This window comes from Ursus arctos, unplaced genomic scaffold (genome assembly GCF_023065955.2).
Source record: "Ursus arctos isolate Adak ecotype North America unplaced genomic scaffold, UrsArc2.0 scaffold_36, whole genome shotgun sequence".
In the NCBI taxonomy this organism is placed as follows: domain Eukaryota; kingdom Metazoa; phylum Chordata; class Mammalia; order Carnivora; family Ursidae; genus Ursus; species Ursus arctos.
In genome coordinates, this window is record NW_026623050.1 from 16,942,297 (window position 1) to 16,965,203 (window position 22,907).

Genomic DNA, 22,907 nt, shown 5'->3' on the forward strand with positions numbered 1-22,907 from the left:
ACCTGTTTCTCCCCTTCCTCGCTAACTCTGATAATTATCAAATGTTTTTATCTTTCAAATCCAACAAAACATGGCATCTCCCTGTTGTTTTAATTCGTATTTTTATTAGGAAGAAAGTTAAGCATCTTTCATAAATTTATCAACCACTTATGGTTCGTTCTCTGAAAACTATTCCTGTTATTGGTCTATTTTTTTTTATTTAAATTCAATTAGCCAACATACAGTACATCATTAGTTTCAAATGTAGAGTTGTTATTCATCAGTTGCATATAACACCCAGTGCTCATCACATCACATGCCCTCCTTAATGCCCATCACCCAGTTACCCCATGCCCCCGCCAACCTCCCCTCCAACAACCCTCGGTTTGTTGCCTATAGTTAAGAATCTCTCATGGTTTGTCTTCCTCTCTGATTTCTTCCCATTCAGTTTTCTTCCCTTCCCCTATGATCCTCTGTTCTGTTTCTTATATTCCACATATGAGTGAAACCATGCGATAATTGTCTTTCTCTGACTTATTTCGCTCGGCGTAATACCCTCCAGTTCCATTCACATCAATGTAAATGGTAAGATTTCATCCTTTTCTTGATGGCTGAGTAATAGCCCATTGTGTGTGTGTGTGTGTGTGTGTGTGTGTGTGTGTGTGTACCACATCTTATTTATTGATTAGTCTGTCAATGGGCATCTGGGCCCTTTCCACAGTTTGGCTATTGTGGACATTGCTGCTATAAACATTGCGGGGCTGGTGCCCCATCAGATCACTACTTTTGTATCTATGGGGTAAATATCTAGTAGTGCAATTGATGGGTCATAGGGTAGCTCTATTTTTAACTTCTTGAGGGTACTGGTCCATTTTTTAACTGAGTCTTTAGTATTGTTGCTCTGAATGATTTATAAGAGCTCTTTATAGATTATGGAAACTCACCCTTTGTCATATATAGCCAATAAGTTAAAAAAAAATGAAATGCCTGAACTAAAAATACATTAAGCAAAGGACAAAACATTATTTTTTTCATTGAAATAGTATATTTATATAATACACAATTCCAATTTGAAAAGTTTTATAAAAAGATCACAATAGGCCATGGACTATTTTAAAAGCCTAATTTATGGATTACCAGGAAACTATACATTTACATATAAAATATATACAAACTGGGGGCGCCTGGGTGGCACAGCGGTTAAGCGTCTGCCTTCCGCTCAGGGTGTGATCCCGCGTTCTGGGATCGAGCCCCACATCAGGCTCTTCCGCTATGAGCCTGCTTCTTCCTCTCCCACTCCCCCTGCTTGTGTTCCCTCTCTCGCTGGCTGTCTCTATCTCTGTCGAATAAATAAATAAAATCTTTAAAAAAAAAAAATATATATATATATATATACAAACTGAATGAGATTTTTCAAAATGAAATTTAAGTCTATAGTATAACAGTACTTATCAGCGATATATTCAATCAGCCTCATTTGCCTTTCTATAGGTTTCTATACCTAAAATCAAAGCCTTAACCATTATCAACTGCTGCCTACCATTACTATTTTTATTTTATTTTTTATTTTTATTTTTTTTAAAGATTTTATTTATTTATTTGACAGAGATAGAGACAGCCAGCGAGAGAGGGAACACAAGCAGGGGGAGTGGAAGAGGAAGAAGCAGGCTCATAGCGGAAGAGCCTGACGTGGGGCTCGATCCCGTAACGCCGCGATCACGCCCTGAGCCGAAGGCAGGTGCTTAACCGCTGTGCCACCCAGGCGCCCCTACCATTACTATTTTTAAAAGAGATAAGACCCCTGCCAGTCTGTACTACCGAAGTCCGTACTACAGTTAGAAAAGGGGGAGAGAGTAGTATTTCAACAAACAGCTCTTCTTTCCACATGACTAAGAAAAGACTTTACTAATATGATTCAATCACCCTAACAGCCTAAAGTCCACAAAGAATGCTGAATGAGGGGGAAAAAAAAAAAAGAATGCTGCATGAGCAGGATAAATAAATGAGAAGGAAACTAAATAGTATGCAAAAAGCTTAGAGCAAAAAAATTACCCTAGGTCAAGAGACAGGTAAAACAACGTCAGAAATAATATAATAATAACTACGTGTGCGGTAACCAAAGGGGATTGTTCCTTTTAGAAACAACTCACGTCAGGAAATGCAAAATTAACAGACTACTTATAGTAGTAGAAAAAAGCCAAGCTGCAAGTGGTATACTGAGTGAAACATAAAACTTAATAATATATAAAAACAAAAATTTATGGCTGAAATAAACAGAAGAAAATTTAGGAAATACGAGTGAAAAAAAAAGAAATATTACAAGTGTTTGTGATTAAATGGTAAGAGACAAAATAATTCTTGTTTTACTTTCTTCCTAACAACCTCAAAGGTGCGATAGATCTAAAAGTAAAACTTTAAATTTAAAAAAGAACAATCTTAAGTATTAGTCAGAAAGTAACCAATTTTGATAATTACCGACAAAATAGATGGAGCTATATAACAAACTTCTAAATACAAAGCTAAAGAGAAAGAGACACCTGCAGTACAAGCTAAGTCTACTTCTATGGCCCTGAACAAAGAACAAAAACATGGGTTTTCTAAAATTTACTGATGCTAGTAAATAATCTGAAAAGCAAATGAGACCTTGTAAAGAGAAATATGCAGTAATTACTTTGCTCTAATTAACTATTACAAAATCAGCTCTATCTCCAGCTTGCATACATTTTCACTAAAAAGTAGGTCTGGAAGTAGAAATCAAATATCATCTCTTCTAAATATGTCAGTGCTAAGAATAAACCATTCAAAGTATTACTTACCAAAAATATTGGTAAAAGTAAGTCCCATGGACTGGCCAACATGTATAAAAACCTAGAGCCACCTTTCAGCTTCAGATTGTTCTCTAAAGCTTGGGATATATAACAATTTGCTTCATAAAGAATAATGAAGAAAAGACTACTTTTTTAAATGGCTACTTTTAAAGAAATAGAATAATTTTTTGACATTAAATTATGAGAAATACAGAAAATAAGTGACTCAATATTTTGTTCCTTACTTTGTTATACATTTTACATCTAAAGAATTTTACAGTTGGCAACTCTTTCTGCCCACAGGTTCTGTCCCCGTGCTTGAATAAAACCACCTTTCTGCACTGAAAAAAAAAAAATTTAAAGTTAATAGTACATTAAGTAATATGTACCAATGTTAATATGTAATATTTGACAACTTCCACTTGTTTTGTAACTAGTGGAAATTTCCAGATATTCATTTAACCTAAATATTGATATTTTGAGGGAGATGGTCTTGACAGTGTTCCAAAAAATATTTCCCAAGTGATATGATTAAACTTTTAAATTATAATTAAACTCTCAATACTGTCAATATGACGGAAAGAATATATTCTCGAGAATCTAGAGTGCTAATACTGACTATAACAATCTCTATAGGTATTTCCCTCATCAGTCAAATGAAAGATTGTGACTAGATCGCTTCTGAGACCCCTTTCAATTTTTAAGCTGTAATTCTGTGCACAAATTTGCTTCAAAAAGTCCTGATGAAAAAATTAAATAATCTTTTAAAATTAATTTAATAGTGCACTATTCTGCATAGAGCCCCAGCTAAATGGTCTTCATGTTGTAACCCCTTCCCTTACTCACAGCTGACAGGATATGAGGATGGTTCAGAGTAATGAACAGTGGCTACCAGCCAGCTGAAAGAGAAGGCCTAGGCCAAGCAAAGTCTACTCTGAAGAATTTAAACCAAAAGACCCAGAGTTAGCATGAAAAAGTTAAGTCGAAAAGTCATAAATGTTCAGGGATAAATCAGCAATTTGAAACTGAAACCACCAGTTTAAAAATGATCTAAATGGATCAGATATCCAAAAAATGAAGAATTCATGAAAAAACTAGTACATAAAACCCCAAAGAGAAGGCAGGCTTGATTCTACCAGCTTTTTAGTCCCAATCACCCTGAAGCCCACTTGCCCCTTCTTGATGGTTCATTGACAAAAACCTGGCTTTTACTTCAGTTCACCTGTCCCTTGCCTTGACTAGAACCAAAACTGGTACAAAGATTGGGAATACGCAGAGCAGGGCTTCGAAGAAAATATGGAATTGGCTAGATTAGGGGATTAGAGTAAGGAATGCAGTGAGGATGCTAGTTTGGAAAGCTAGCAAAACAGCATGTATAAAAGAGATAGTTACCAAAGCAGTCACCTATGATGCCTTGGGATCTAGAATATGTCAGGCATACCTCCTTTTATCGTGCTTTGCTTTACTGTACTTTACAGAAACTCTTTTTTACAAACTGAAGGTTTGTGGCAGCCCGGCATCAAGCAAATCTATCGGTGCCATTTTTCCAAGAGCACATGCTCACTTATGGCTGTGTCACATTTGGCAATCCTCACAATATCTCAAACGTCTTCATTATGATTATATTAGGTATGGTGACCTGTGATCAGTGATCTTTACTATCATCGTAATTGTTTTGGAGTACTATAAACCACGCAAACTTAATACATGTTGTATGTGTTCTGACTGCTCCGCTGAGCAGCCATTCCCCCACTTGTCTCCCTCTCCTTGGGCCTCCCTGTTCCCTGAGACACAATATTACTATTAGGCCAATGAATAACCCTATGATGACCTCCGAGTGTTCAAATGAAAGAAAGAGCTGCACGTCTCTCACTTTAAATCACAAGCTAGAAATGATTAAGCTTAGTGAGGAAGGTGCGTCTAGAGCTAAGACAGGCCAGAAGGTAGGCCTCTTGTGCCAAACGGCCAGCCAAGTTGTAAATGCAAGGGAAAAGTCCTTGAAGGAAATTGTAAGTGCTACTCCGTGAACACGTGAATGGTAAGGAAGTGAAACAGCCTTATCGCTGATGCAGAGAAAGTTTTAGTGGTCTGGATAGAAGATCAAAGAAGCCAAAACATTCCCCTGAGCCAGAGCCTAACCCAGGACAAAGCCCTAACTGTCTCTAATTCCATGAAGGCTGAGAGAGGTGAAAAGGCTGCAGAAGGTTAGTGTGGCGCTTGCAGAGGTTGGGTCGTGAAGTTTAAGGAAAGAAGCCATCTCCATGACATAAGGCGAAGTAGCACGTGCTGATGTGGAAGCTGCAGGAAGTTCTCCAGAAGATCTACTTTGAAAAAGAGCCTTATGTTGGATGAAGATGCCGTTTAGGACTTTCATAGCTAGAGACAAGTCAATGGCTTCAAATCTTCAAAGAACAGGCTGACTCTCTTGTTAGGGGCTCATGCAGCTGGTGACTTCAGTTGAAGCCAGTGCTCACTTACCATTCTGAAAATCCCACGGCCCTTAAAAAATGATGCTCAATCCCCTCTGCCAGTGCTCTATCAGTGGACCGATACAGTGTAGATGACAGCCCATCTCTTCACAACATGGTTCACTGATTATTTTAAGCCCACTGTTGAGTCTTACTGCCCAGAAACAGAGATTACTTTCAAAATATGACGGCTCACTGTCGGTGCACCCGGTCCTCCAAGAGCGCTGATGGGAGACGTACAACGACATCAGTGTTACTTTCGTGCTGGCTCACACAACATCCTTTCTGCAGCCCATGGATCAAGGAGGAATTTCGACCTTCAAGTCCTATTACTTAAGAAATACGTTTCATAAGGCTACAGCTGCCGTAGATGGTGATTCCTTTGATGGATCTGGGCCAAGTAAATTGAAAGCTTTCTAGAAAAGATGCTGTAGAATCAAAAGTTGGGTTTGTCTGATGTTTCCTCATGATTAGATTCAGGTTATGCGTTTTGAGCAGGAGTATCACAGAAATGTGGTGGTGTTCTTATTGCATTTCATCAAGAGGCACAACTGTCAATTTACCCCATTTCTGGTGATGTTAACTTTGACCGGTTGATAGAGGGTGGTGTCTGCCAGGTTTCTCCTCTATAAAATTATTTTTTTCCTTCATAAATGCTAAGTATCTTGTGGAAAGATATTTTGAGGCTATGTAAATATCTTGTTACTTATCAAAATTTACCCACTAGTTTTAGTATCTACTGGACAATTCTTGCCTGATTAGTTACTACTATGAGAGTTGCCAAATGGCAATTATCTAATTCTGTCATTTCATTGTTTTTGGTTGGCTTTCCTCTGTAAGGAAGAGTTTTCCTTTATTTCTGTACTTATTAGTAAGGGTCATGGAATCTTATCTCATTCAAAGGGTTATAATCAGTTATTTATATGCTCAAATTGTCTCAGATTTGGCTAATAGGACTCTTCAAGCTAGCTCCCACGTTCTTTTCCTATGTTCTCATCTCCTTTGAACAATTCCTTACTTTCTGGCATAAGACATTCTAGGCTCATCTTGTGATTTCCCTGCCTAGGCCTAGAATCTGCTATTTCTCCAAGAAATGTTGTTTCCTTTTAGTGGAGAATGGTATTTAGAAACCAAGATCTAGACGCCAATTGTGTTTACTGCTACTGGGGTATCACTACTTTTAGGCCCTCTCAGCGAAGAGACTAGGAAAAAGATGTGTGTGTGCACGCACATGTGTGTATGTAGACACTCACACTCATTTTCAACTCTCCACTGAAAGGCTTAGAAGCAATTATACCCAGAACACGCATACATCCTTACCATATCTATGTATCTCTGTACTTATACATCATTATTCTCTAGCTCTCTAAATATATATATACACACATATGCACATGATAAACACCTGGATTTATGCACATATATATGAGGTCACACTAATGCCCCTAACCTGATTATTTCCACCACATGATTCATTCTAGACTTCCTACTTTCCATATTTGTACCTCCCTCTTTAATAATGGGAAACCTGGCTCGCATCATACAAAATACATTCATTTATCTGCAATTGTAGTATATTTGGTGTTTTAAGAAACCTTTTGCAACCTAGAAGTCATGAATAAAATTTTTTTATGTATTTGGTTTTTGACACATAACATTACATTAGTTTCAGGTACACAACATAGTGATTCAATAACTGTGTTACACTATGCTTATCACAAGTGTAGCTAAGATCTGTCACCATACAAAGCAATCACAACACAAGTGACTGTATTCTCTATGACGTACCTTTTATTTATATTTTATATGACTTACTCATTCTGTAACTGGAAGCCTGTATCTCCCACTCCCTTTCACTCATTTTGCCCATCTCTGTCCACCCCTTTGACAACCATCAGTCTGTCCTCTGTATTTATACGTCTGATTCTGCTTTTTATTTGTTTATTCATTTGTTTTTTAGATTCCACATATAAGTCATATAGTATTTGGCTTTCTGTGACTTATTTCATTTAGCATAACACCTTGTAGGTCCATCCATGTTGTCACAGATGGCAAGATCTCGTTCTTTTTTATGGCTGAGTAATACTCCATTTGTATATATCACATCTTCTTTATCCATTCACCTATTAATAGACACTTGGGTTGCTTCCATATCTTGGCGATTCTAAATAATGCTGCAGTAAACATACGAGTCCATTTATCTTTCCAAATTAGTGTTCTTGGTTTCTTTGGGTAAATACCTAGTAGCGGAATTACTAGATCATATGGTAATTCTGTTTTTAACTTTGTTTTTAAACATTTTTTATTTAAATTCAATTAATTAACATATAATGTATTATTGGTTTCAGAGGTACAGGCCTGTGATTCATCAGTCTTATATAATACCCAGTGCTCATTACATCACATGCCCTCCTTAATGTCCATCACCCAGTTACCCTATCCCTTCACACCTCCTCCTCTCCAGCAACCCTCAGTTTGTTTCTTATGATTGAGAGTCTCTTACGGTTTGTCTCTCTCTCTGGTTTTGTCTTGTTTTACTTTTTCCTCTCTTCCCCTGTGATCCTTTGTTTCTTAAATTCCACATATGAGTGAGAGTATATGATAATTGTCTTTCTCTGATTGACTTATTTTGCTTATCATAATACCCTCTAGTTTCATCCACATCATTGCAAATGGCAAGATTTCATTTTTTTATGGCTGCATTTTTAATGTTCCATTGTATATATATATACCACATCTTCTTTATCCATTCATCTGTCAATGGATATATGGGCTCCTTCCATAGTTTGGCTATTGTGGACATTGCTGCTATAAACATAGGGGTGCAGGTATCTCTTCGGATCACTGCATTTGTATCTTTAGGGTAAATACCCAGTAGTGCAATTGCTGGGTCATAGGGTAGCTCTATTTTCAACTTTTTGAGGGACCTCCAAACTGTTTTCCACAATGACTGTACCAATATACATTCCTACCAATAATGCATGAGGGTTCCCTTTTCTCCACATCTTTGCCCACACTTGTTATTTCTTGTCTTGTTGATTTTAGCTATTCTGACAGGTATAAGATGATACCTCATTGTAGTCCATATGTGTTTCCCTGATAATTAGTGACGCTGATCATTTTTCATGTGTTTGTTGGCCATCTGTATCTCTTCTTTAGAAAAATGTCTACTCAAGGCTCTGCCCATTTTTTTAATCAGATTTTCTTTGGTGTTGAGTGTATATATGAAAAACTCACAGCTAACATCATACTCAATAGCAAAAACAGAGCTTTTCCTCTAAGATCAGAAACAAGACAAGGGTGTCTACTCTTGCCACTTTTATCCAACCAGTATGGAAGCTCTGGCCACAACAATCGAATAAGAAAAAGAAATAAACGGTATTCATATTGGTGAGGAAGAAGTTAAACTGTCACTATTTGCAGATGACATGATGATACCTTACACAAAAAACCCTAAAGACTCCACCAAAAAACTACTAGAAATAGTAACTAAACTCAGTAAAGGTACAGAATACAAAATAAATACCCAGAAATCAGTTGTTTCTATACACGAATAACAAAGTAGTAGAAACAGAAAATAAGAAAACAATCCCATTTACAATTGTACCAAAGACAATAAAATACCTAGGAATAAACTTACCCAAGGTGAAAGACCTGTACCCTGAAATCTATAAAACACTGTCGAAAGAATTGGAGATGACACAAATAAATAGAAAGATACTCCATTCTGAAGGATTGGAAGAATTAAGATTGTTAAAATGTCCATATTACCCAATCTACAGGTTCAATGCTCTCCCTATCAAAATACCAACATTTTTCACAGAACTAGAACAAATACTCTGAAAACGTGTGCAGAACACAAAAGACCCAGAATAGCCAAAACAATCCTGAAAAAGAAAGCTGGAGGTATCAGAATCCCAGATTTCAAGATATACTATAAAGCTGTAGTAATCAAAACAATACAGTACTGGCACAAAAACAGACACACAGATCAATGGAAAAGAATAGGGAGCCCAGAAATAAACCCATGCTTATATGGTCAATTAATCTATGACAAGGGAGGCAAGAATATACAATGGGGAAGACAGTCTCTTTAACAAATGATGTTGAGAAAATGGGACAGCTACATGCAAAAGAATGAAACTGGGAGCACCTGGGTGGCACAGTCAGTGAAGCCTCTAGCTCTTGGTTTCAACTCAGGTCATGATCTCAGGATCGTGGGATCAAGCCCCGCATCAGGCTCCATGCTCGACATGGAGTCTGCTTAAAAGACTCTCTCCCTCTTCCTCTGCCCCTGCCCACTGTCCCGAACTCTCTCTCTCTCTCAAATAAATAAATCTTTATATTAAAAAAAAAAAAGGAGGAGGAGGAGGAAGAAACTGGACCACTTTCTTTCACCACAAAGAAAAAAAAATCAAAATAGATTAAATACAAGGGTGCTGGGGTGGCTCAGTCAGTTAAGTGTCTACCTTCAGCTCAGGTCATGATGCCAGGGTCCTGGATAGAGTCCCTACATCAGGGTCTTTGCTCAGTGGGGAGTCTGCTTCTCCCTCTCCCCCACCCCCACTCATGCTCTCTCTCTCACTCTCTTGCTCTCAAATAACAAATAAAATCTTTAAGAAAAAATAGGTTAAAGACCTAAATGTGAGACCTGAAACCATTAAATGCCTAGAAAAGAACATAAGCAGTAATTTCTTTGACACTGGCCTTAGAAATATTTTTTTACATGTGTCTCCTAAGGCAAGGGAAACAGAAACAAAAATAAACTATTGGGACCACATAAAAATAAAAAACTTTTGCACAGCAAAGGAAACCATCAACAAAACAAAAGACAACCTGCTAAATGGGAGAATACATTTGCAAACAATATATCTGACAAGGTGTTAAAATCCAAAATATATAAAGAACTTATACAACTCAACACCAATAAATTTTCTATATTGTCTTCTAAAATTTTTATTGTTCTATATTTCACATCAGCATCTATAATCTGCCTGGAGTTCTTTTTTGTATATGCAGTGCATAGAGACCAAGTTTTACTTCCTTCCTATATAGATAAGATGTCCCAGCACCACTGATCAAAAAAGATCAACTATTCTGTACTACTCTACCATGTCATCCTTGACATAAATCAAACATCAATAAATGTGTAAGTCTCTTTCTGGTGCCTTATTTTATTACTTTGGTGTATTTGCTCTTAGGCTGCCATCACACTATCTTAATGGTCAAGACTTTTAAGTCTTGAGCTGGTCAAAGTGGTCCTCTTATTTTATTGTTCTTTAACATTGCCTTATCTATTCCTAGCCCCAATTATTTCCATAAAATTTAGCATCATTCTCTCAAATTTCACAGAATCCTCATAAGATGTTGACTGGTAATACATCAAAGCTATGAATAAACTTGGAAAGAATTGATGTATTTACAGTAGTGAATCTTCCAATCCATAAATATGGAATTTATCTCCCTAAAGTTTTATTAATTTTGCCCACAGAAGTCTTCTACATGTATGATTAGACTTACTGCTAGGTCCTTGATATTTTGTAATGGTATGAAAAATGGTATTCATCATTCCAGTTCAAAGTAAGAACTGCAATAAATTATGTCTCTCCCACTGAATGCAGCCATAAAACATGAACAGAATGCATGAAACTGTCATTTGAGGACTCTGAAAAGTAAATGATAGCGGGTGAATTAGGAAAAAATATCAGAATTTGAAGTCCACTGTACCAGCGCAGTTTAAAGTTAGGACGAAACCAAGAAGTAAAAAAAAAAAAAAAAGAGAGAGAGAGGGAGAGAGCCCGAAAAGAAGCCATTTACTTTTGGCTGAAGAAGTGGGGAAAGAGACTTAGTTTTCAAAGAGAGGGATGGAGAATTCTCCATTTATCCTTTTTTTTCCTTTCTCCATTTTCTCACATCCCACCCCCAAGCAATCCCACAGCTCCCATATGAGAAGCTATGATTCCCAGAGACTGAGGTGAACCCCCACTGCTTTCTTCCTTTCCCTGTCCTACTGCTACTTGGCGCTGAACACAGGTACATTCCCAGGAAGTATAGTGCAGAGTAACTAGAGTCTCAACTTTGCAGCCAAAGAACCACAAAGGGGAGCCCCCAAAACCAGAAAGTACCAGGGAAATCACAGAAAGGAAAGAGCTCAGAAAAATGAGCCTATAAACTTTGTTTATAAACTCCTGGGCTCATATGCAGGCAGCACATGCATGGATCATACCTTAAACAGAAGAGCAAAAACCTGAAGAATGAACTACAGGAGAGGCCACTGACCAGGTCTTTTACTGGCCACAAGGTGGAACATACACAGGCTATATTTAACTAAGACTATAAAGGCTTTAAAAATGGAACGGGCATTGAAATGACAACCATAGAAGGCTGGTCAGAACTTTCGGCCTGAACCCAAACAGGTAGACTGCCTGCTAAAACAAAAATATCAACGTTCTCTGTAGGATTTACACACGTACCAGAGTTTCATAACACAAGGTTTTTAAAAGTCCAGGTTACAATCCAAATTATTCAGCAATACAAAGAACTAAGAAAATCTGAAGCACCTAGGTGGCTTAATCAGTTAAGCGTCCAACTCTTGATTTCGGCTCAGGTCATGATCTCAGGGTCGTGAGATTGAGCCCTGCATCAGGCTCACGCTGGGCATTCAGTCTGCTTAACATTCTCTCTCTCCCTCTCCCTCAGCAGTCCCCCCAAACACACACTCACACACTCTCTCTCAAGAAAAAAACAACAACAACAAAAAACTCAACTCACAATGGAAAAAACAATCAACAGACCCATATGCTGAAATTATCAGACAAAAACGTTAAAGTGGCTAAAATAATGCTCAAAGAGATACAGGTGAACACTCTCAAATCTGTAATCTTTTTTTTTTTTTTAAGATTTTATTTATTTATTTGACAGAGATAGAGACAGCCAGTGAGAGAGGGAACATAAGCAGGGGGAGTGGGAGAGGGAGAAGCAGGCTCCCAGGGGAGGAGCCTGATGTGGGGCCCGATCCCGGAACGCCGGGATCACGCCCTGAGCTGAAGGCAGAAGCTTAACGGCTAAGCCACCCAGGCGCCCCTCAAATCAGTAATCTAAGCTTCCATCCTAATCAAGTAGAAAAGGAAGGCAAAACAAATTCAAAGCATGTAGAAGGCAGGAAATAATAAAGAGCAGAAATCACTGAAATTGACAACAGAAAAATCATAGAAAATATGAATGAAATCAAAAGCTGGTTATTTGAAAAAGAACAATAAAACGTATAAATCTCTAGGAAGACAAAGAAAAAGAAGAAGCAAATTACCAGGAATAAAGGAGGGAATACCAGTACTAATCTTGCAGACAATAAAGAGATAATACTAAAATGCTATATGCAATTCTATACACATAAATACGACAAAGAAATGGATGAAAAAGACTAATTCCTCCACAACCAGAAACTACAAAAACACACCCAAGATGAAATATATTACCTGAGCAGTCCTTTAACTATTAAAGAAATCAAATGTGTAGTTTAAAACTTTCTAAAAAGAAAACTCCGCCCACAACTCCAAGCCATTCACTGGAAAATTCTACTAACATTTAAAGAATAAATGACATGAACTCCACATGACCTCTGACAGAAAATAGAAAAGGAATGCCTCCAAACTCATTTTTTGAAACCAGCATTACATTGATATCAAAACCAAACAAAAACAATGCCAAGAAAAAAAAAACTATAGGGGTGCCTGGCTCAGTCTGTTGAGCGTCTGCCTTCAGCTCAGGTCATGATCTCGGGGTCCTAGGATCCATCACCGCATCAGGGTTCCTGCTCATCAGAGAGTCTGCGTCTCCCTCTCCCTCTGCCTCCCGCTCATGTGCTCTCTTTCTTTCTCTCTCTCTCAAATAAAATCTTAAAATAAAAAAAACACTATAGATCAACATCCCCAATAAACACAGATGCAAAAAAATCAATAAAATACTAGCCAATTGAATCTAACCATACATAAAAAGGATAATATACCAGTAATACAAAGCTAATTCAATTTTCAAAAGTCAATGTAATCTACCACATTAACAGTCTTAAGAAGAAAAACCACATGACCATATTAATCAGTGAAGAAAAAACGTGACAATATTCAAGACCTCTTCATGATTTAAAAAAAAAAAAAAACTTTCAGCAAAAAAAGAATAGAAGGAAACTTGCTCAATCTTATGAAGGACATAGTCTATAAAAACAAAACCTAGTACTAGTCAATATAGTAAGTACAATAAAGCAAATTAGACATGACTTAAATAGGATTAGCAAATGGATTAGAAGAAACCATCCAGAATGCTGAAGAGAAGGATAAAAAGAAAATACAGAGGAAAGGATACTAGACACAAAAATAAAGTGATAAGGTCCAATATATTTAGTCTCATAAGGTCAATGGGGTAGAGGCAATTTTTTAGGAGACATTAGCTGAAATTTTTCCAGATTTGCTAAAATACATTAATTCACAGATTCAAAAATCTCAAAAGCCCCAAACAGGATTGAAAAAAATATACACACAACTAGACACAACATACTAAAACTTCAGAAAGACAAAGAAAAAAATCTTAAAAGCAGCTTGAGAAAAAAGAAATACAACTTGTAAAGAACCAGTAGGCTGGTAGCTGACTTCTCAACCAAAACAGTAAGAGGCCAGAAGACAGTGGATGGCCATCTTGAAGGTGCAGAAAATACTGTCATCCTCTACCTAGGAAAAGTCTCTCTCAAGAATGAAACAAAATAAATACATTTTCATACAAACAAAAGATGACATTGCAACACCAAGAGATCCACACCAAAGGAAATTCTAAAGAAGGTTCTCCAGGAAGAAAGAAAATGATCCCAAATGGAATGTGAAAGATGCAGGAAGGAATGAAGAGTAATGTAATAATAAATATATAGGTAAATGTAAATAAGTACTGACTATATCAAATAATACTACAGTCTTGCAGGATTTATAAGCATGAATAGACTTATCACAGAAGGATAGATTACAAGCAGGAAGAGAGTAAAAAACAATATAAAGGGTTCTTGTATTGCTTGAAGGACTATAAAGCCTCAGCCGACTTTGGCAAGTTAAATACTAACTTAAATAATTTCTAGGGTAAAAGCAGAGAATATACTTTAGGACTACTACAGGGAAAAAATGGAATGAAAAAAATATTCATTTCAAAAGAGACAAGAAAGGAGAAAAAGGGAGCAAAGAGCAAAGGAAATAAATAGTAAGATGGTGAATTTAAACATGGATGTGTCAGTAATTACATTAAATATAAGTGAATTAAAAGTTCTAGTTAACACAGAAATCTTTAAAATCCAGCTATGGGATATTTAGGAGACACAATTCTGAAATATAACTACGTAGAGAAATTCAAAGTAAAAGGATGAAAAAGGTAAGTTTTGAAAATGTTAACCCAAAGAAAGCTGGGAAAGCTAAAGTAGACTAAAAAAAATTACTACAGATTTAAAAAGCGCGGATTATTTCATAATGATAAAGAGGTCAATTCACCAGGAAGATATTTTTTTTTAATTTGTAAGCACAAATGAAGCAAAAATTGACAAATATACAAGGAAACGTATATATTCATACTCATAGTTGCTTTTCACACGTCTCTCAGTAAGACAATGAATAAGCAGACAGTAAAGTTTCAGAAGATTTACACAACATTACTAACAAATGACCTAAAGGACATATGTAGAACACTGTACCTAACAATTGCAGAGCACACATTTAAGCATACATGGAACATTCATAAAGACTGACCAATTTACATTTCAACAACTTAAAAAGAGTACATGTTGTATATTGTTTAAACAATACAGCTATGCTAGAAATTAGCAAGCAGAATTACAACTAGAAAAGTTCCATATATTTGGAAATTTAGAAACATATGCCAAGCTATTTATAAGTTAGTAATTAAAAAATAGCTTTGTGTTGGGGCGCCTGGGTGGTTTAGTCAGTTAAACCTCTGCCTTCAGCCCAGGTCATGATCCTGGGATCAAGCCCCACATTGGGCTCCCTGCTCAGAAGGGAACCTGCTCCTCCCTCTCCCTCTGCCCTCCCCCCCCAATACACACACACACTGTCTCTCTCAAATAAATAAATAAAATCTTTTAAAAAATAGCTTTGTGGTATGCAGATTATTAAGAATATGAAACTTACATTCTTAAATGCATTTATTAGAAAGAAAGACTGAAATGAGCTAAGCATTTATCTCAACAAGTTAGGGAGAAAATAGCAAAATTAATCCAAATAACGTAGAGAGAAGGAAATAATTTAAAAATAAGAATTAATGAAATAGAAAATAAATATGTAATAAAACTAGTACATGTAGAGGTAGGTTATTTTAAAAGATTAATAAAGTAAATAAACTTCTATTGAAGAAAAAGAGAAAGCACAAATAATAAATGGCAGAAAAGAGAAAAGAAGCAATACAGACCTTAAAAAGATAGTAAGAGGTTGCTGCAAACAATTTTATATGAAAAATTTGCAAATCTACACAAAAGAAGAAGAAATCCTTAGAAAAATAACTGCTGCTCCCCCTGCTTTGCGCTCTCTCTGACAAATAACTAAAATCTTTTTTAAAAAATTAAAAATTAATAAATAAATAAAGCAGACCAGCAAAGCTTTATACCTGTATTGTAATTATCAGCTCTCCCTGCTCCCATCCTATAAAATTCATTTATCTAAACATGGCCAAATGCCATCCTATATCAAAAGATATTACAAAAAACAGTATTATAGGGGCGCCTGGGTGACTCAGTCGGTTAAGCAACTGCCTTCAGCTCGGGTCATGATCCCGGGGTCCTGGGATTGAGACTGAGTCCCGCATTGGGCTCCTTGCTCAGCAGGGAGCCTGTTTCTCCTTCTCCCTCTGCTGCTCCCCCTGCTTGTGCTCGCTCATGCTCTGTGTCAAATAAATAAAATCTTAAAAAAAAAAAAACAGTATTATAAAAGTGGTCACTATGTTTACTACAAGCATGTTCTGTATTACACTAAGTACCCTTTCCATTCACTATTGTACTGGGTACTTCTTGTACCCAATAAATTTTTGTTCTAGGTGCTAAAGAAATAAAACTAAAGGGCATTTAAGGCACTCAGGTATTTTCTGAGTGAAAAAAAAGAAGCCATTTAAAAGTTTTGAGCATGGAATTAATAAGATTTGATTCATATTTTAACAGGATCATTCTGGCTGCTACTGAGAATAAACTGAAGGAGGATAAGACTAAAGGCAAATGAGGCAGGAAGACCTGTTAGGAACGTACTGCCATAATCCTAGAGATGCTGGGGTCTTGGATCAGGGTGGTAGCAGTACAGATGAGATAAGAAATGGTCAGATTCTGGATGCACCTTGAATGTATAGCCAACAGAACTTGCCAATATTAGATACAGGGTGTAAATGAAAGAGAAGAGTGAAAGATTTCAAGGGAACTGAAAAAGAGAGAGAGAGAGAAGTAGCCATTTACTGATTTAGGGAAGGCTGGAGAAGAAAAATGTTATGAGGATAGGGATTCTGACATAGCTATTAGACATTCAAGAGGGAGATGACAAAGAAATAGCTGGATATAGAAGTCTGGAATCAGGCTGAGAAGGAGCAGGTAAGGGAAGTAGAGGAAAACCAAGAGAGCTATCGAAGAAAGTATTTCAATAAAGAGGAAAAAGCAATTTTACAGAAGAGAAAAAGAGAAACTGCTAGCACAATGCCCTTGAGTAGATAAGAGAAGATAGGAACTAGAGTATCAATCAGGATTTCTCAAAACTTCTACAGTAATGACATGGGGGGGGGGGTGGAGGTAGCTGTCCTTTGCATTGTATGACATTTATCAGGATCTGCAGCCTTCCCACATAGATGTCTGTCCTCCCCCAACAACCCTGTCACAACAATCAAAAATGTCTCCAGATATTGCCAAATGTCCCCTAGGGAGCAAAATCACTCCCAGTTTAAAACCACAAGTGGAGGAAATGGCCTTTGCTGGAAATACTGACAATTCATGTACATTAAAGGCAGGATAGAAGATGCTCTGGGTAGAGTACAGTATAATTTGAATATCTCCCTCTGATTAGATCCTCCTAAGTGTACACATAGTCAAGGCCAGAGGAAACATGAGGAATTGCTAGCATATCACAAAACCAAAGTCACCACTCCAAGGAAAATGTTAGTATTTTGTTCTTGAACTATAGCTAACATAGAAGCTATGTCTATCTTTGAACTGAATCTAAGCCAAAACTTCTATGTATTTTTTGGATCCATCCATGCCCCCTTCCATAATGCCCACATAGTCTCAAGTTTCCTGGGTTTCTCTTAAAGTCACAGGATGAAAACGTCACGGCTTTGTGCAAATTAAATTAAATGTTACTAGGGGCGCCTGGCTGGCTCAGTCAGTAGAGCATGCAATTCTTGATCTCAGGGTCTTGAGTTCAAACCCCACGTTAGGTGTGGAGCCTAGTTAAAATTAAAAAATAATTAATTAATTAAATGTCACTATCCCTGAGAAGGCTCACTTTTTAGAGGAGGCAGCCCTAATGGAACATCTTCAATGACAATCTAAGAGGGTATTATTTATGGTTCTCAAATCATTCCACCAAATTACCATGTAGCATTTAAAGGAGTCTCACTGTGTTCACTGACCCTTTTGTACCTACTGACTTCTCTGTCATAGGGATAGGAGATAACCATCTTATTTTGCAGGTGCTTAGAAGGAGGGGGGGTTATTGAACAAGTCCTTAGCAATCATGGAATGAGAAGATTTGAGAATAAAAAGCCCGGGCAATTGGGTTCACATTTATACATCAAGTTCCAGGATAACATGAACTATGTCTAAGAAAGAAAATACAGTCATACCACCTGTGTAAGTTGCACCTGCTTCCTCAATAATAGGTTCTATATCCTGTTACATAATGAATTACTGTTTCAGAGCAAAAATATAATGCAAAAGGATTCTACAAATTTAAGAAGACTGAAAACCCTAAAATTTCTATTAAAATATTTGGCTTCCAAACTTGTTTTAAAAAATAACCCACAAGCTTGAAGAGCCTTATTAAATGTGAATTACAGATATTTTCTATCATTATCCCCTTTTAAATACTGCTTTGCTTTCTATCATAGAAGGAAATTAAATTGGTCAGGCATGACTTGTTTTTCCACTGTGCCACTGCGGTTGTAACCCAACACCCTGTGCTCTTTTTGATAATTAAATACTGAGACTCTGATTTGTTCTAAAAATTTCCCAAGACCCAAGGTAAGATACCAATTGTAATTCTGAAAGTCGTCTTTTAAAGACCCCAAATCCTAAGAAGATAAAGTAGAGGAGTAAGTATATCTAGAGCATGGAAAGCATCAATACAATCACACTGGCCCCATCTTCCACTTCATACTGCACTGTGACAGTTCCAGGCAACCACCACCTACTATATGCTGAAGATACAATCATGAACAAGAGCCACCTTCTCGACTGTGGGCCCAAAGAAGATGCACTACTTCATAAACACTCTGCATGGCTTATTCTCTGAGCCGGAACGGAGGTCAAACTCCCTAGCTGTAAAGTCAGACGAACAATCCTATACATGTCAGCGGAGGGGCAATATACAACAGACTCCAGACCTATCGCTTCACCACAATCACCTTATGTTTCTGGTCCATTTTCCCTTTTGCCTCTTGCAAATCTCTAGAGAAGTCCATATAATGCTCATTTAAGGTCTTAATACTTAAAAAGAACCTAATTTGAGAACCTCATTTTATAGATGAAAAACCTGAAAATAAGTTTAAGTGAGTTAGCCAGGGTCATAGAAGTAGTTGGTCTCTTCTCATCTCCAAGGAGGCATTATTTGGGACTTGTACCAGAGTTTCTGCGTACCTGCTAAGAGTACTATAGGCTTAGAAGGAGGAAGGCTAACTAACAATCTATACAGGGGCATAAATAAGAACTTACATAACCTCGTATTTACCTACAGACTCACACTAAACACAAGCCCACAAACTCTGAAAGATATCAATTTAAATAAACAAGAAGCTACTCTCCAGAAACAAGCCAATTTCTCTTGGAAAACAACTCCATTCTAAATTCTTGACCATTGTTTTTCCCTTTACTATCAGCACAGGCTGTCAATAGCGGTATGAGTTGTTAATATGCATCGATAACTGACCAGCAAGAAGCATTTTTCTGTCCAACTTCTCGTCTTCCTGGCCAAATGTGATCTCTTATTCTTGAATTCCCACAAGAATTTAAGTGCCTCACAACACCACGCAGCCAGCTGGCTGTGGTTAAGTACATGTCTTAACTCTCCATGTAGATTACCAGGTTCCTATACTTCTTTAATAAACTCCCTGAAATCAGTACTATGTGTTTTTGTTCTTCTGTTGTTGCCACTGCTGTTAATCTCCACAGAGCCTGACACACCTATGTGCTCCACAAACATGTGCTAAATATATAAACAGGCTGATCATTTTCAAAGTTCGGTGTTGCCATAATTCTAGGACTGGAATGTTATTCTACTACAGAATTAAAATATATCTAAACCCCCCAGAAAAAGAGGTCCTATAACAGTAACTTCGAACTTCTGAATGAGTTTCTCATTCATTACTAACTGTCGGGTGGTGCTTTAAGGAAAAAACAAAACAATAAAAGTTAGGAAATGTCAGAACACGTTTTCCTAAGAAGTTACGGGTAATGTTTGCAAATTATATTTTTCAACATTCTGAGGGTGTTTTCTTATTTAATAAGGAAGTCTTGTGTTTTTTTAAATTGCTTTGTGAAGGAACACTCACCCAATAATTTATCCTTTATATCACATTATTCCTTGGCTTTTGCTTTTCTTGCCATTCAGAAAGGCCTAATACCTATCTTTACAACTGTCAGTCTTACGTGGAATCTTTTGTCTTCCCAACTATATGTGATCTTTCATCTGCCTTACATTATAATTATGTACATCATTTTTAATCTCTACCAGATGATAAGCTCCCTGAGTGGAAATGACTAATTTTTGTAAACTTTAATAAATGTGTTGAATTCGTATCAGACTGGAATAACATCAACTGTCCTTATACTCCTGAAAATACAGTCTGTACCCCTTAAGGCCAAAATGTGAAAAAAATTATATTAGCAATCATGTACTATCATTATTTAAATTGATATTTTGATGCTTACAGAAAAATTTTTTAAAAACTAAAGTCTATTTTTCAGAGAAGCAATAAAAAACATATATAAGGAAAATTTACACTATCTGTTACATTAAGCCTTAAAACATTCACTTATAGATAAGAAGGTAGCTAGGAATGTCTTAATGGCAAAACAAAGTACAACAAAGCTTATACATAGTAAAAGATCATCTCCTTGGACTATCTGGGACCTGATATATTACAGGATAACAGTATTCCCATAACTTAGCTCCCACACTGAAAAGAACAGAACGATCAAAAGCGATACATACTACTACATTTATAACATCACAATTGTTTTTAAAAACCACTAACTGCCCAAATATAAGTGAGAACCATCATAGCACGCGTTAGCATTACAGATACACACATCACTGGGACTGTCCACTACAAACTGCACCATCGTGACAACACAGCATGATTGGGACATGGTGACATAAGCAGTCATTCACAACCCAGATGATCACACCACCCACTACACACCACGCACAGTGCAATATATATAACACACTGTTTTCCCATTGCAATGCCATGAACACTTCAAAATCCTTTGAAAATAATTCCTTTTTAAAAAAAAACTTACGATTTATAGACTCTGAAATAAATGATCTGCCCTATTTTGAAAAGAGCCTCAGGTTATCATGAAAGACACCATTCGCTGAAAACCACTGTCTAGCTGCAAGACAGTCTTTCTTTCTACACTGGCCACGTTTCTACGCCTTCCAAACATACACACACCCTCCAAAGCAAGCACTCTGATAGGAAAGGAATATACTACAGAGAAAAGCCTACCAGATGAGAAGTCACAGGACCTCCATTCCAGTACTGGCTGGTCCCCTTTTTAGTCATCTGACCGAGAACTCAAGTTTTTCGTCTGACTGCTGTATGAATCAAATGGCACACCCTATGTAAAGGAGCTCTACTTTTGTGGGGGGGTTTTATTTTTACTATACTAACGTAGGCATTCAAATAATTCTTAGTCGATTCTAGAGAACTTGAAAACAGCTTGTTCTCAATTTTTTTTAAGCGAATCTGTTCTTAGAGTCCAAAAGGTCATTTCTAGTTCATGACAAAATTATAACTGCATCAGTGCACTCAAAACTAAAATATTAAAAGGAGATGGTGTGCAACATGGGTCTGTAAATGCCAAAGGACCAAAATAATCAGGATCACAGGCAGGCGTCCTAAACCAAGTAAATTTTGAGTCATATTTGGGAAAATAAAAAGCAAGGATTCTCGTGCTGCAACATAAAAATGTAGGATATGGGGCACCTGGGTGGCTCAAACATCTGCCTCTTGATTTCAGCACAGGTCATGATCTCCAGGTTGTGGGATGGAGCCTAAATACATCTGACTCCGCGCTCAGTGGGGAGTTTGCTTCTCTCCCTCTCTATCTGACCCCCCCCAATTTGTTCTCTCTCTTAAATAAATCTTTTTTTTTAATGTAGGATAGAGTAAGATGATTAGTAGGTCTATAGCAGAGGGGCCAAGATGAGGAGAACATATAATCAAATATAAAGTCAAAGATGGCAGAATATCTGACAAGCTTAAATTTCATAGCATATCTATTAGGAACAACTTAATATTCTCGAGCCAAGAATGATATGGTGAAATGGTATTTGAGAAAAATTATCCCAGCAGCTGTGTGGAGGATGAACTGATCAGAAAAGAGTATGAGGAAAACCAGTTTAGAAGTGTTTATATTAAGTAATATAATTTAGGTTCTACAATAAGGTGGTAACTAAGAAGACGAAAAAGGATAAATCTGGGACACCTGGGTGGCTCAGTCAGTTAAGCATCTACCCTCAGCGCGGGTCATGATCCCAGGATCTTGGGATCGAGTTCCACATCAGGCTCCTTGTTCAACAGGGAGCCTGCTTCTCCCTCTGCCTCTGCCCCTCCCCCTGCTTGTGCTCTCCCTCTCTCTCTCTGACAAATAGATAAATAAAATCTTTAAAAAGAAAAAAAGAAAGGAAGAAAAGGAATAAATCTGATAGATACTGCTGAGAGTCAGTCACCCCTGGCGATAGGTTGAACTAGGGAGGTGGTAAAAGATTTGAAAATGATTTCAAGGACCTGGTCATGGATGGCCTACAGCATAACCACACCTGTGCAAGGCTAACAGTTCTCGCGCTGGCTTTTCCAGACTGCATCTGAACCTGTTTAGCTCTATTCATTTCATTCCCACAACGAGGCACTTCTCCACTTCGGATGGAAACAAAAAACTACCACCATTATGATAGTATGGAAATAACCTCATAACCTAAGGTTCCAGACTCCTCGATGGAGAAAGCCTACACTTCTAAGCTAGGAAACCTCCTCCCCACCTACACAACTAGGGAAAGGGGAATTTTTTCTATGCCCCAAATTGTCTCTATACATATGAAGTTCAAGCTGAACTCTATATGGATTTTTAAGTCACGTGGACACAAAACACAGATGACACCATTGATAGGGTCATGTGTAACAATATAAGTCAGGCAAATTA

The 22,907-nt window shown here is 37.2% G+C and overlaps 1 protein-coding gene across 2 annotated transcripts in view; it reads right to left on the reverse strand.

Annotated features, from left to right (window-relative positions):
• DMXL2 (Dmx like 2) overlaps positions 1–22,907 on the reverse strand; it is a 141,460-nt gene that overhangs the window by 116,899 nt on the left and 1,654 nt on the right. The window lies entirely within an intron of this gene.